The sequence below is a fragment of the Ambystoma mexicanum genome, chromosome 1q (assembly GCF_040938575.1).
Source record: "Ambystoma mexicanum isolate Mex_15411 chromosome 1q, UKY_AmexF1_1, whole genome shotgun sequence".
In the NCBI taxonomy this organism is placed as follows: domain Eukaryota; kingdom Metazoa; phylum Chordata; class Amphibia; order Caudata; family Ambystomatidae; genus Ambystoma; species Ambystoma mexicanum.
Genome location: NC_090922.1, coordinates 1,413,458,020 through 1,413,474,939, shown reverse-complemented (window position 1 = coordinate 1,413,474,939; position 16,920 = coordinate 1,413,458,020).

The window sequence follows — 16,920 nt, the reverse complement described above, 5'->3', positions numbered from 1 at the left end:
ACTTGGCAGAACACGTTGCATTTTTTACGATTAACTGTATAATTTGCCAGCAGTTCACGGCTGGGCATACACTACGTATAATTAGAGGAGTTATCCCAAGGCCTAATGGGCCTCTTCTGCACTTGCATATCGACTACGTCGACATGATTCAAGTATGTAAAGGGTACAGGTATCTAATTGTTGTGGTGTGACCATTCTCTGGATGGATAGTAGCAGGTCCATGTACACACCCAGACTCTACCTGTGTGGACAAATTCTTGGTGAGGGAGGTGTTTCCCAGATGGGAAGTGTGTGAAGTCATGAGATCAGACAATGGTCCTCATTTTGTTAATGCAGTATTTGAACAGATTAGCTTGTTGCCTGGTATAAAGCACAAGTTTTCCTCAGTGTATCATCCTCAAGGGAACGGCATATGTGAGAAGCTCAATGGCTTGTTAAAGAAAAAGATAGCCAGGTTAAAGCTTACTCTGAAAAAAGGATGGCTACACTGTCTCCCACTGGCACTGTATGCACTCAGAAACCAGCCTGGTTCTGACCATCATCTCACGCTGCACAAAATCGTGATGGGCAGGAGGATGCGCACGCCATTGCTACCTCAAAATAGAGCTAGATGTGATGCGCAGCCAACAGGAGAAGTGTTAGGATTGGAAATGCAAAACTACTTGAATTGCATGACATCTTGTTTTACGGTCATTTCAGGACTGCTGCAGGGACGACAAGCAGGGTGCAGGGAAGCACGGAACACAGAAGGCGATACTACAACAAACCCAATCCAAAAATTCATATACCTCCCATATTCCCTGGGGACACCGTCTTGGTGAGAAACCACACAAGAAAAAAGTGGGACGAACCAAGGTTCAACGGCCCCTTTCGAGTGGAGGACGTAACACCTTCTGCAGTCAAACTACAATGAAGAAGAGCTTGGATTTTTTTGGGTGACATCAAGCCATACATCGGAGAAGACCCTTTGCCCGCACCCCACCGTGTAGACAGCAGACGACAGGGAAGAACCACAGCACGTGCAGACGAGATCCATGACTATGAAGAAGGACGCATGATCAGCAAAGCAAAGACAAGGAACATTTTGTGCAAGTTGTGGCGTAGTTTTGGACACTTCCAGAAACGATAGGCCAGATTTTGATCGAGGACATGTAAATTTAAAAATAATACAGTATCCTGACTCTTTCAATACAGAAGACATTCTGATCTATTGCGAGTTAGTATTGAGGTCATACCCATCGTTGGTGGGAAGAATCACAAGCATAACAGAGTTTCTTCAAGATCCTGAAAACAAAACGAAAAGACAATAAGGTGGCTGCTCGCAGTGATTGCAGAGGAGTTTCTTTTGCTTCCGGAATACAGCGAGGACAAGACAAATGTCCCTGTCATGAGAAGATAGCAGACTACCGAGCAACGTATTTTTTCGATTCATTGAAGACTTTCCAGAACTGGTGGGGAGACCTGCCAGTGTTGATGTCCATACGTTCATTAGAGACTCAGCAAACTCTGAGCAGATGAGCATGCTCCTGCATGGTATTATAATGCAGGTCAAACTTTATAATCAACAGCAGAATCACCAGAGAAGATCGCAAAACTTTCCTTCGAGGGACAGATCGTGAAGGTGTTGCCAAGGACTTTGTTTTGTTTATTCTGACAAGGGACGACATGTCATCCGGAGCGAAACAGATAAGAGACATTGGGCCTCATTACGACTGTTGCGGTAAGGCAACAATGGCGCCGGTAGTGCTACCGGCACCGTTGTTGCCATGCCACAAAATTATGAGATTGCTCGCTGGTGCCGCTCTGGATGCCTGGTCAGACCAGGAGTGCAGAGTGGCACCCGCAAGCAGACCAGGATGGTAGCAACGGTACTATTATGAACAGTACCGCTGCTACCAACCTCTCCATTGCCAGTGAGCCCTATGGGGGCTCAAAGGGGAATGGGGACATACCGGCTCTGGGTCCAGCGAAAGGGAAATTACTGGGTTCGCCAAGGTCAGAATGGCCCAGTAATTCCCCTTTTGCGGGAGCCGGATCCGAGTTTGGGGGTAGCAACCTCGTAATGAGGCTCATTGACTGGGAACTGATCTATTTTGAACACGCAAATTAAAAGACTTGCTGAACCTATTGCCTCATTTTGGAACTTTCATTTTAGGAAAGGAACTGTTTCCAGAGACAAGAGACAGTCTATTATTCAGACAAAAAGGATAAGCAGTTTAGCATCTGTAATCTGTAAACAGAGACAGTAGAATCCAGATAAAAAAGGCAAATGTTAGTATGTATTAAGAGTTAGTTTTGCTTCCTTAAATGATCGTGATGGGAAACCAGAACAATAACGTGGTCCTCCCTCATGAGGAGAGACGCACATATTGGCCAAGGAACAAATGCTGCAAGCTTACTTATACATGCATTATTTACATGTGCATAGTATTCATTATCATATTACTGTCATTGACAATTAGGACTGCATTTTTTATTGGTGCACAGAGCATTCAGGTTCCCGTGTACCCCCTAACGATGTACACATGCAACCTACAAAGGTACCCAGACCTTACATAGTTATTCCAGTTCCTAGAAAAGAGGATCGAGTGACTGAACTTGAGATGGATGTGATAAAAAATGACACACACACAAAACTTGGGGTAACAAATGAATTGCAACACCGGAGACAGGGTCGGCAAAGTAAACCTGAGAAGGGTGTGAGGGAAGGTACACACATAGAAATAATGAGCACATACACACCTGGTCTAGTGTCAAGAAGTTCAGACTCACATTCCAGAGAATGGGGAAAGCTCGGACAAACAACAATGAGAAGTTCCACACCAAGAGAAGTTGAGAGACAGATGGAAAAAGCTGAACTTTTAAAGAGACAAAAGAGAATGAATGAACAGAGACTGCACCGACAAGCACACCGACCCAATGAGGAAGAGGTCAAGCTTAAATCCTGCAAGACAATCAAGTGCTGAGATACTGGCAGAATCAATATGGACGATCATAAACAGAGCCAGAAAGAACCAGAGGGATAAAGAAAGACTTACTGGACTTTCTCCTACTCAAGTAATACCGACAAAAATGTCTGGATCATTGATGAAGATACCTGAGAATCCTCCAGCAAGAAGAAGCTATACAGATGTGTTTAAGGATGTGGTTGTAGCTAACTACAGGAAGACCTTAAGAATTAGAAGGAGCACACAAGAAGACAATAATGAATTGAACGATTACTTGGACAGCACAGCACACTTGGGAAAAAACCATATGGTACCAACAAATGAAGGAAGTTGGAAGGCGAACTTCAGAGGAAGAATGCTTTGTGTGTGCATTCCTACCTTACAGCATGGTGAAGTAAAAAATGTTCGTAGCTGTTGAAGTAGATGTGCAGACAGCACACTGTCTGTCGCAGATAGCAATGTGCAAGACCAGAGGACAGTTCATGGGAAGTGATGCTTCACTCAAATGAGCCACTGAAGAGAAAGATCCAGATGAAGATGATTATGTCCCGGACATAAAGACAAGAAATAATGGCAAAACAAAGAACATTGTGATAAGATATGAACATCCTGGAGTTAACGGAGCTGAGATCAGAGGGGAAACAAACAATAAACTGAATGTTCAAGGGAAATCTCCAGAAGAAACGCGAAGATGGAAGAACAGAGCCCAAATGCAAATCTGGGGAACAGTGCTTTCACCAGACGGATGGGAGAAAGGAGTAGTGATCTACAGAAATTGGATGTGCATGGGACATAATAAGGAAACCATTGAACATGCAAAGAGGGTATGCAAACCACTATGGTCGAGATTGGCCAGACTGCTTACATGGGTTGAAGACAGAGGAGGACCCCTACAGATAGTGCCATTGGAGAATGCCAAACTGTGCTTCAGAAACAATGGTACAAGTAAAATGGGAGAAAATCAGAACTGTGGACAAATCTTTGATGTCACAGGAATGGCACATGGTACTGCAGTGATCATGGATCATTATTGGGCATGTGGATCCAAAGCATATATTAGGTTGCCGAAGAATTGGGGAGGTATATGCACATTGGTGAATGTCCATGTTCCAGCATTGGTGATTCTAAAAGGTGACCTGAATATTGACAGTTTCCTGAAAGCAGATGCTCACACGAGGAAGAAGAGAGCGGTGGAACTGATGAGCTGAATGAAGAGAGAGAATTACTTCTCTGCCAAATCAGAATAAGCCATTCATGCAATCCCATACGAACACAGGCTGTTCAGCTTGACCTCATCAGTGTTCACGACAATCCTGATGCCAAGAGTTCAGATTGGAGCAAATACTAAATGGTTGCAGATAAGCAGATGGGAATTACTGCAGACCATCAACACAACAATAAAGGGATTCAACGCAATCAAGGAAGAGTTAAGAGCGATTCGACTAATGACTCTCCAGAACAGATATGATCACAGCTATGGATGGAGGTGTTTGTGCAAAAATTGGAGAGTCATGTTGCACATTTATTCCATCTCACGATGACGAAAATGGAACCTTAACAGAAGCCATAGGTATGCTGACGAAACTACAGAATCAGATGATTGATGAAGCTGACGAAGTTGATGACAGTTGGCTTGGATCACTGTTTTCATTGGTTCAGCGATGGATGGCAGGCGCATTCAAGATCCTAGGAGCCCTGTTGGTGATGATATTGCTTGGATTCTGTGTTATCAAGATAATAATCCCTCAGTGCCAGAAAACTGCAAAAAAGGCCATAGTGATGAAAATAATGATTGACGTTGAGTCAGGAGAGAAGCCCAGAGAACTGACTGATGAAGAAATAACAGACTTTGTGAAGGCCAGCATTTATGCACCAGAAGGAACAAAGTTTCGGCATCTGAAGAAACATAGAAAATATGTGGGAAAATGGATCTATTGCAATCCAAGTGGAGAATGTCAACTTATGACAGGGAACAAAGACGAGCACGTAAGAACAGCAGGATGTTTAAAGGGAGTGATAAAGGTATGGACTCCAAAGGAACATTTCTGCAGACCTAGATGTGCAGATCAAGAGGATGACAGAGAAGTGAATGCAAGGAAAGAAGAGTGGTCGATGAATAGCCCAGAGGGGGGAGTGAAGAGGAAGAGCTAAGTGTCAGCCGCACCCCAGCCACCCCCTTTGAAGTGCCAGGAACCTTCGTGCCAGAATATGGGACGTATGAAGAACAGATAAACCAGCAGAGAGCCGCAGTTGGATGAACAGCACCTACTGAAGTACCAGCATCTAAGCAAACCTGGACAGCAAGGTACCCACTGAGAAATCCATACCTACAGACACAACAAATGGACGTTTGTCAGAATGGAATACCCGAAGAAGCCAAGATGATACTAAAAGAAGATGACTGGTGACATCAAGAGAGCTCGGACTGACACACAGAGAGGGTATATGATCCACGAATGCTGATAAAGAGACGAAATGCCATGGATAAGTGACATCTTGGGCCTAACAGGTGATTTCAAGATAAAGAAACTTATGCCATATGCACGATGAAGACATTAAGCCAGTTTAAACATTTACATACGCAGGGACCCGCAAGAAGCAAAGAAATTGTGAAAGCTTGCTTATGCTTAACTATACATAGCTACCTCAAAAGCACTTTATAGATGAGTGAAAATCCACTACGCACATGAGCAGAATTGAACAGAGGTTACTAAAAGTTTCAAGAGGGAAAGGCCGCAGCAACAAATCAAGAGGTAAAGACGGAGAGAAACCCAGCTGAAGGTAACCCTGCAAAGAGGCCCAGGTCGTATCAGGCTGGAATAGGCTGGCAATGCCTACAACTACAGATAAGAATAACAAGAGTCTCCTGTTCCGCAACGTCGAGATAAGCACAGATGGTATACGACTGACAGAATTAAATCAAATACACAGAACTGCATGAAGAAGAGGCTGATTTCACGGTGTCCTAGTCACGTGGCAAGGCAACAGAAAGGGATGAGACTCACACCTACGCATGGAGCCTTATCGTACCCATCCTCCTTAACTTTCTCAGACCAAGATGCAGACTCAAGGCCAAACTACAAGGCAGCAATTGATACACAGCCATTAAGGTGATGAATGGCTGTAACATAAATTGGAGGGAAGCTGGAGTACAGACTTACTCCCTGCACCTGGCCACATTATTCTGCATGCTGCTAAACGCAAGTCGAAAAGTATGTGTGGGCTCAATGCCAACACAATCATAGTGGACCATGTAATCTAGGGTCCTATAGAGAGTAGAGCCAATAGGACGTCATACTTTTTGTGACGTTTACAGTGGCCAGTTTGAAGGAAGGGCTTAGTTGCCCCACCTGACATTATTATCCAATCCCCTCTCCCCATTACCATATACAGATATAGTACCTTTATTAAAGTTACCTTCCTATAACCAATCGAGTTGCATGTTAGGTTTTTAAGATTACACGTCAATAATGACGAGTTTTTGGTATGAATGATGTTGTTTTTCTGAAATTAATCGGAGTTGAAGCGAGAAGGAAGATCGAGCGGTTGCTAATGTTCATTGAACTCCCTGTTTTCTGTACTTGTCATTAAACTGACTGCCTTTGCCAAACTATTGAGTTGTCATTATTATTTGATGCAAGAGCACGAATCTGCATCCCCATCTATCTCGTGGCTGCTGCTATTCATCTTAAAGGGCTGTTTAGAGACCCCCAGTCTTATCGGCCGGTTTGGGTCCATCCAGTTCAATTTTATGTTTTGTTAAAGGTTATTTTATCGCACACTGTTGTCACCTGCGTGGTCTCTTGGCACTCTAGCGGATCTGTAAAGCAAGGAGGGAGGCGGGAAAGTTAGTAGGACTGAGTGGGGAAAAAAGACCAAGATTTCTGTGATGTGCTGTTGGCAGCTTTGATTCGCTGACACTGTTCACTGAGCGTAGGTGTGTTTTTTAGTTGGTTGCTGCCATGTGGTGTTGGGCATGACTGTGGGCCTCATTCTGAGTCAGCCAGGCTGGTAAAAGAGTGCTGATATTCATGGATACCGGCACTTTACAGGACCGGCCGACTCCTGGTTTGCCGGTGGGGCACCTGGGTTACCTCCAGCTAAAAGGTGGAGGTAAGCTAGGCGCCCTACCGGCAAAAATAGCTGTCATGCCTGTGCTGGTAATCCATGAATGGGGATTAACACCGTCCCAACACCACCTGTAATCCAGTGGCAATGCAGCCGGACCAGGTGTCAGAAACGGTAACAACTTTTGCATATATCCTGGCGGCCCTACCGCCAGGATACCGGCCTAGTTGGAATGAGGCCTTATGTGTGGTTCATTTCATTGTTGTGGTGTTGTGAAGAGCGTGCTGTTTCTTGTGCTGTTGAGGTATGGTTGTGTTTAGTTCATAGTTTGAGAAGGTGTATGCAGAAGTGTGAGTTTTTAGTACAGTTAGTGGCAGTACCTTTCCTACCGCAGCTGTTCTGACTAAACGCGGCCCACATCCCTACCCCTGTCGTACATTCAGTTGCGCAGGAATTACACATTCATGGTGTATCAGGCGGTCTGATGAGTCCTCAGCATCTATTTGATGTGTTTGCGATTCGTATAGAGCTGGTGTGCAGCTGTTCCTTGGATGTTGCATGCTGTCTAGTTAATGTGTCAATTGCCTGCATTCTCCTTCAGGCTTTGAAATATTGCTTTAGTGCCGCCAGGTTGTGTTTGTGTGCCACTTGACCTAAACGTTGGTGTTCTTAGGGAGGGGCTGTTTCAGGTGGGTTATAGGAGTCATAGTTGCGGGCACACTTCCAGAATGGTCTATAGAAGGCAGTCACGTGGCAGCACAATGTCAGGGAACGCTGGAGTGACGTCATCCGTGCGTGATCTTCGCATTTCTGAAAGATCCAGGGATAACATTTGCCAGCGCACTGAGCTACCACCGCCGTGTTGTGTATGCACTAGAGGAAAACCGAGCCATGTCCCAAAGTTGCAAATCCTGTGCAAAGCTGACAGGCTCTGAACGGGTAGAGTCAGGGTCACTCCCCGGCCTGAACTAAAACATATTGCTTTCGACTGCAGAAAGAAAGAGCTCTGTTGGCATGTTCTTCACCCTTCCACTGCCCCCCCGCGCCTGCCTTGCCCCCCTCCGCAGTGGAAACGCTTATGCAAAAGCTCATCATCAAACGCTATGACTTGGGGGCATATGCCTTTTAAGAGCAGCCCGCCACATGTCTCCCCTGCTGTGGCTTTGTCATGTGTGCATGGCATATTGAATATGTCTGGAAAATAGCTTACTGTGAGCTGCACCACATCAAGTCATAAAAGAACTTGGCTGGCGAGGCGATATCCTGCAAGATGGGCGAATAACAGGGAGAGAATTCCATGGGGAGGCTGAATGACGTGTGTACCTTGTCACACGGCTATGCACGGTATCATCCTCACCCAGGAAACCAGGAAGCACATTTTCGGTCTCTTTCATTGGTAGGATGGTTTTTATTCTCTAGGACGGTCCCAATGGAAGCATGCATTGGCAAAGCCAAGCGTTCTTTTCTTTGTATAGGCGTCCGAGTTCGACAATATGCGTTGCCACAAATTAGCTCTTAAATACGGGAGTTATTGATCACAAAGAAATTATAACCAACAAGTCTCGTTTAAAATACACATCTTTTAATCCCAAACGTCCTAAAATAATCCTACCGCAAAATCATATCTCGAGCCCTCTTCATGGCTAATGTCCTCCATCTTTTTAGACGCCCTGTGTGATATTGGACAATCAACAGTGGACCATGCCAGTCCCTATCAACACTGCGACATGCTTAACCCTAACTCCATCTGAATATGCAGTACCACTGTGATGGCATGTTTCACTCCTTTTAAACAATGATTTATTCGGGATAGTAATATAATAATCGTCTGCTGTTTTTCAACTTTCCGTTTTTAATGTAGGGCTTCATACCTGCATTTAGACCAGTATTAATCTCTCAGAAATTTGGAAGACATTTATATTTAGATTTTTTAAACAATAAGGATGTATTTTCGAACAGAAATTAGGCTATTAGGATACATTGTGGACGAGAAAGGCATTCCCTAGGAAAAGTGCCTTTACAGCATAGGATGTCTGTATGAATGCGAGGATGTCTGCCCTTGCAGGTGCACTATTATGAGACATTGATCCAGGGACGTCATTTCACCAAAATGCTATGGGTAGTGGAAGTGACATAACATGTATGTATATATGCTCTACATGTAACCTTCCATAAGTTGCGCCTTGTTACCTACGGGCCTGATGGCGCACATTACAAATAAACAAATACAAATACATGACTCTTGACCTCTGATGCCATCACAGGAAGTGATGTCATTTGACCCCACCCCGAAGTGACATCATGGGAAGCGATGCAACACGACCTTTCACCACTTGACAAAATAGGAAGTGGCATCACTTAGCATGCATCACTGTAATGTGATATACATTTCATACACAAATGGATCACCATATGTATTGTTAATATCAATGTGTATGGGCCCTTATTACCAAATTACCGTCAATGCAAGCAGACATCGAAGGCCGAATGATAATGATTTGTTATTATATAGCCCTTATAGAACACATTTACATACAATATCACCCAACCTGTGTTGGTGCTCATTTATCAACCTCAGCAGGATGAAAGACTGAGTTGGCTATGATGGGATTCGAACCTGCAGATCACACACACATTGCAGCAGCAATCGCTCAATCCACTGAGCTTATCTTACCGGCTATAGTAAAATGAGCAATTACATGTCTGAATGTTCTCAAAGTCAGAAAGAAAATTACACTCTGTAGTGGATACCATTAAACTGCTAACTGAGATGTAACAGCAGGCGAGTTCATCTGCAGGTCTGGTGCAAAGTTGGCCAAATGTCGAGCCTGCGTGGGTCTACTTTTCAGGCTTCAGAAGTTGGCAAAATATGTACCATTGGGAGGGTTCACAACTATGTATTAAAGAATTTAGAGTAGCACACGGAAAGCAGCGCATTCGCACGGCATCCTGTACTCAGGGCACTCGTTACCTCATACATGCAAACAAAGATCCTGAACAATAAATGGAATAACGCTGAATCATCAAAGTCTGCTAAGCTGTGGAGTCTCAGAGAAAAATTGGCTTGACCACTATTCAACTGTGTTTGCAAGTAACATCCATGGGCGAACCAAGATTAACACGCAGCGTCCCGAAGAATGGCTTCCGATGTCAAGACCATTGAGGGCATGATCAAAAAAGTTAAAAGACTCAGCAGCAGCAGACCCAGATGGACTATCAAATAAATCACTAAAAACTGACCCAGTGACATGGGTTAATATTTATTGCATCAGTGTTCATTAACATCAAAAAGCAATCTCATGGACATCAAGCATAATCATACCAATATTCAAAAAAGGAGCAAGAGATTATCCAACCAACTATGGGCCCATCATGTTGCTTGACGTGATAGGGAACATTTTTGCATCAAGCTTACAACTCCGACTAAGTGGGCAGACATAAAGCAAATCATGGATCCCCATCAGGCGGGATTCACAAAAAGAACCGGGACAGATCTGAATCGATTCATCTTGTTGCTGCTAAAGCTTGATACCATCCAAGCAAATGGAACTCTGTTTACAGCCTTTATAGACATGAAACAGGCGTTTGATGGTGTAAACCGGGAAAAATTATGGGCAAAACTTCGAGGCTGGAAATGCCGAGAAAATCTTCTTGGCCCCATTGAAGCATTACATCAAGACACAACCCTCTGAGTCTGACTGGACAGTAAAGGTACCTGCACAAAAAAAAGTCAAATAAAGGAGTAAAACAAGGATGTCCGTTAGCAGCGACACTGTTCAAACTTTATATTGCAGACCTACAGGAAGCTCATCAACTCACACCCCACTTTCCTCCGAAATGAAATAATACTGAGGTCTCGGTAATCACATACGCCAATGATCTGGTAATACTGGATCAGACCCAGATAGGATTACAGCGGCTACTAGCGAAAAAGCAAGAGTTAAAGACGCTGAATGACCTGCCATAAACAGTGAAAAAAAACCATTAAGGTGATGTGAAGAACAAAGGGGCTACATCAAAAGCATTCGAATGGAGATTTAATGAGGAAATATTGGGAAAAGTAAATATGAAACAATTTTTGGGCGTAATTTTTCAATACCTCAATAGCTGAAAAAGCCTGGTAGGACGAATTAAACCTAAAAGTTGCCCAGTTAGCCTCCCAAGGGGCGATCCTACACGCCCATTATGGGAAATTTTCACTATCACTGCTATGGATATTTTACGTAAGTAAGGTAATCTCAATTCTGACGATGGAGAGACCGTACTAAACTTATCATGGAAAGTGTGCGACGTCATGGAAGGCAAATTTTGGAAGAGGACTTTAAGGCTTCCTAAAAGCCTACCCATAGTAGTGATCCGTGCAGAATTGGGGCTCCAGTCAATGTATTCAATATTGGTATGGAAATCCCTAAATCTACTCCGAAAATTGTCAGAAGATCAGCCGGCGCTGGGATACCTCCTTCTAAAATAAGATGCTAAAGGTAAATGCTCAAAGACTCTTGGAGAGTGGAAACTAATGTGCAATAAACATCTGAAATCGATGCATGCCTCTCTATCGCTGCTGATCGATAATCCGGACAAAGTAAAAGTAAAACTAAAAAGAATGGACTGGATTAAGACCATAGAAGCAAAAGCGATTTTAGCTTTGCAGAGAGAGGTATCCAGCACACTTAGATACAGAAATACACTACCTAGATATCTGTACAAGTTCCCAAGCAAAAAACATTGTGACATATTGATGAGAATAAGAATGAATGAACAAATGAATGTCGCCACAGGACAGGACAACGCGGAATAAACAATGGGCTTTGCAGACTGTGTAATAATGACAAAAGTCCAGAGACAGTAAAGCATCTTCTCAAGCAGCATCAGGCGAGTGATTACGCTTCCTGGCCAAGCATATGGAGAACTGTTCAATGCTTACCTCTGAAGAAAAGTGGTTGATATTTTTATAAGGTCACAAGCAAGCCATGGCATGTGCAGGGATTGACTTTTTAGAGAAACTTAAAACAAATCTTGATAATCCCTAAAGGAAGTCAACACAACTCCTTAAAAAGTGACTCTACGTGAAAGAAGACCCTTGTGAAAAAGGAAATTGATCAGTTCTTTTTGTAATGAGATGTTGAAATGGAATAATGTGTGTAAAGGTTAGAGTAAATTAAATAACAATAAAAATATATAAAAAAAGAAAAAGAAAAGATCCTGAACAGCACGCCATGGAGATAGGAAAGATAGACACATTGCAACAAAGCATTACTTGTGGCACAATGAAATCAAGGGCCACTTTATGTGCTATGGTCAAACATTTCTACACTGGGCACATGTTTTTAGGCACAAGGATCCACATGTTATAACTGCAACCTGCGAAAAGCAAGATACAAAGTCCGAAATGGATGCTTATTCTACTCTAAATGCTTTTTGGACGTTTTTGTCTGCATTGCGAATTTGAGGTCTTTAAGAACAGACTAAATCAGTGACTCACCCCCTGAAGTGTGCCTGAAATAAACCTTTAATTAATCTAGCAATGACTGTGTAGAGTTCCAGAAAGACACATTATTTGTTATTCTAAATTCTTTCTTACTTAGGATCACTGCTCAAAGTGTTACACTTGTGGAACCCCTTGTTTTTTGTCAGAGGCCTGAACAAGAAAGCCAGCCATTCCAGAAACAAAGAGCCACATGGTGCTGGCTACAGCCCAGGAGCTTCCATTTAAAAAAATAAAAAAAATGTTCTTTCTTCTTTTTTTAGGGGTAGCAACGGAGACCACAGGGGTAGCAAGGGAGACCCCATGCCATCGCTCATTAGATCAAGGCCAGTGCCTATGGAACAGACATCAATATGCAATACATGACATATGTGTGCCAGGAGAGGCCGTCTGGCGGCTAGTTGAGGAGGACTAGTGAGGGGGCAAGAGGTGCCCATTCACCAGCTGGCAGATGCAGATTTAGTCAGGTTTTGAAGAGTTCCAAGGATGGGTTTGGCTTTGATAACTGAACACCATACAGCAGACCCTGTTTGTATTGCGGTTCAAGACAATTCAACATTTCTAGACCTCTCTCAAATCAATCTACTGTTGCATTGCTAGGGAATATCTTAAAGCATAGAAATGTTTGTGTACTAGAGCTTCTGTTGAAGGGTGTAGATGGTGCGTTATGCCCTGAGGAAGACAAGCCCTCAAGAAGTACACACTATACTCCCACCCTCAGACTCTCTGTTCCTCGTCTTTCACAACCTATCAGTCTCCCTGTCCCCGGTGCCTCCTCATGGTATCGCTCATTTTCCCTACTGGCCCGACTCCTCCAGAATGCTCTCCTCTGACCATCAAAGGCATCTCTTCAGTGGAAAGAAAACAAATGTGTAGTTGTTGCTAATTAACACAGTGCCAACCTTACCTGAAAAAAATTCAAATTCAACTGCTATCTACAGCTATTGGGGCAACACTGTCTGCAACAACAGGGGAGAAGACTGCAACACCGTATCAGTCAGGAAACATATTATTAAGTATAAGAGTGTCTACCCACAATTGTGCGATCATTATCATACACTTCCCAGAGAAACACCAAACTCTATAATTCACCAGTTCAGTTGGTTTAATCTTAGTTTATACCCCTAGAATGTCATATCATATTCCAATGTTACATGCATATGTTTTTGATTTAGCCAGTCCGGTAGTGTCAAGTGTTTTTATGCCATCATGATATAATCAGACTTTCTAGAACTGCACATGAAAAGAACGCAATCATTGATCCAGTGTCGAAATACAATACAGGATATTCAAGATAAAGAATGAAAGAGAAGAAAGAGAAGAAAAAACAAAACAACAATCCAAATTAGGCCTTCCCTCCCCACGTCCCACCTTGCACCAGACCTCAAGCCTAAAAACACAAATTAGAGCCGAAACCTCCACATCACTAGACATTTCCCCCATATCCTGTTGAAAACCTTGCTTTTCCATTTCTATTTCAGTAGAACCCTCTGAACAATAGATAGAGCGTACATCTCCTGTTGTCAAGCCAACTTATCAGCTATAGATAGTCGTACATCTCCTGTTGCCCAGCGACTTATCAACGATAGATAGAGCGTACATCTCCTGTAGCTAAGCCGACTTATCAATGATAGCTAAATCGTACAACTCCTGTAGCCAGATAGATAGAGCGTACATCTAACATAGCCAAGCCGCCTTATCAACGATAAAGCGTACACCTCCTGTAGCCAAGCCAACTTATGAACGATTGATAGAGCGTACATCTCCTGTAGCAAAGCTGATTTATCAACAAGCGTACATCTCCTGTCGCCAAGCAAAATTATAAACAAAAGATAAAGCGTACATCTCCTGTAGCCAAGCCGACCTATTAACGATAGATAGAGCGTACATCTGCTGTAGCCAAGCCAACTTATCAGCGATTGATAGAGCGTACATCTCCTGCAGCCAAGCTGACCTATCAAAGATAGATAGAGCGTACATCTCCTGTAGCGAAGCCGATTTATCAATGATAGAGCATACATCTCCTGTAGCCAAGCCAGCTTATCAACGATAGATAAAGAGTACATCTCCTGTAGCCAAGCCGATTTATCAACGATAGAGCGTACATCTCCTGTAGCCAAGCCAACTTATCAACGATAGAGCGTACATCTCCTGTTGCCAAGCTGCCTTATCACCGATAGATCACTGATCGATTATCACTGATAGATAGAGTGTATATCTTCTGTTGCCAAGAATACTTATCTGGATAGTTGGCTCAGATTTCACATACTGGTGATGGCAGGAGACCTCATCAAACCCTTCCACCATCCTATCCACGCTACCTGTCCACCCTACCTCTCCTGCAAATTTCTGCCAGAACCACGTATAAATGTGTAAATACGGGCTTCAGACTTTAAAAGTTAAAACATGTTATTATGTCCACCAGTCCACGACCCTGGTACGCATTCCCACTATTACTTCTTGCCTACCCAGTATGTCATTATTTAATCAAACAAAGCTCTTATGCAAAAGCACATTACCCTAGGACTGACTTTGCTCTCTCTTATTGACTACTTTGTAAGCCACATTTGTTTGAAAAGACACTTGATTCTTCTTCAATTCAAACAAATCCAGATATCCATAAATGGTGTCTTCAAAGCACTGTTACTAACCCCTAAATCTTAGCCTCCTATATCTTCTAGATATTAACCCCTAATCCTAACCACTTATAACTAGCACCAGCCACTAACCCTTTCACGAGCCATCAATCCCCAAACCTATGCCCTAACCATCAGCTCCTCACTCTAACCCCAAGCCACTAACCTAACTATTAACGACTAGCCTTCATTTCTTGACTCCTATCCATAGACATTAACTCCGAGCCCTATCCCCCAGCAGTGAGCAACTACTCATTAAAGATTACCACCTAACATTGGACTATGCAAACAAGCTACCAACATTCTCCTCTACAAAAACTGTAATCAAGGAAAAGAACTCTAGAAATGTGCTACTCCGAGAAAAAGCAATTCATTAATTGTTTTCCTGCATTATGCCTGAGTGCGTATTTGCCTATCTATAGGTGTGTGCACAGGTGTTTGCATGTGTCTGCCTGTGTGGATGTCACAGGAGTAAGAGCCAGATGATTTCAAAGTTACTTGTTTTGCTTTGTGTTTGAACATTTCTTGCAGTCAGTTTGTTACAATATAAACTATTACAAGTGTGAAAGGCTAATATTCAATAGTGTCTCTTTTGTATGGGACAGACTAGACCTATCATGCAGGATTGATATTTTTTAAGCTATGAACTATAATTCTCCCAAAACCATACATTCATGCAGAAATATTCTGCCAATTGTTCAACCATCTTGCTTTCCTTCCTCTCTCTACTGCTGGTTTCCTCTTTATTTTGATCTGTGTGTCATTCTGACCGTATGTACTTTAATGAGATCTGATAACGTTAGTGGTACCACTTTAGAACTGTATATATTTACCATTGCTGATTTTCAGAGTACAAAGTGAGTTATCGCGTTATTGTATATACCTTTGAATATTAATTATATAAAGACTGTGTTGTAACCGATACAGTGTGTGGACATTCCTTTGTGGGTGCTTGGGGACTACACTGTACTTAAGAACCAGCCCGCATCACCTCCTGAGAAGCTAGGCCTTAATTGCTCAACCACGTACCAATAATAGAGAATCTCGGCGGGGTCCTCTGTGCCTCTCCTCTACCACATAGAGAGCGGAAGTACAGACACCCCCCACTGGCGTCTTTACACTTGCGACGTTGTGCATACTTTTTGATGACGTCACTAACTTCTTTTCTTTGCTCTTCCTCACCTTGCAGAGGTATACAGCTGCTCCTCTACAGGACTGTGGGTGCCCAGTGGGTAGTAGATGATGAGGATAGTAAGAGGATAGGAGCAAGTGGTTAGATGGATATGTGCCCAATGAGGAGATAGTGAATTCAGAAGAGGGAAGTGGGGGGAGGTGTGTCCAACATATCTTCGGAGAGAAGAACCCAGACCCTGTAATGGGGTGCAGCGATCCAGTACCATGGGGTTGGAGTGGGTAGTCAGGCTTCTGTGATAGACATCACTGAGCATTTAGGATGAAGTGAGTGAAATGATTAGCGAGAAAGGAGGATTTTTTGCCATTTGATTGGGCATTCAAGAAGCCTAGACTGAGTTCAGAAGAAGGTCAAAGGTTGAGGAGGTGGATGCACGACTAGATGAAGAGAGACAGTTAGGGTAGATGATTTTGGGGTGGGCGGTGATGTGGCCAACAGTACACATTAAATCAATAGGCCGGTAGTGGCTAGTCACACTCACAGTCAGGGTTGAGTCAGGAGGTGCATCAGTGGTGGAGGAGGGGGTGAATTATGTTAGAGGTGAGGGCAGTATGGGCAGGGGGGGAGGGCACTAATAACTGACCGGCCTGA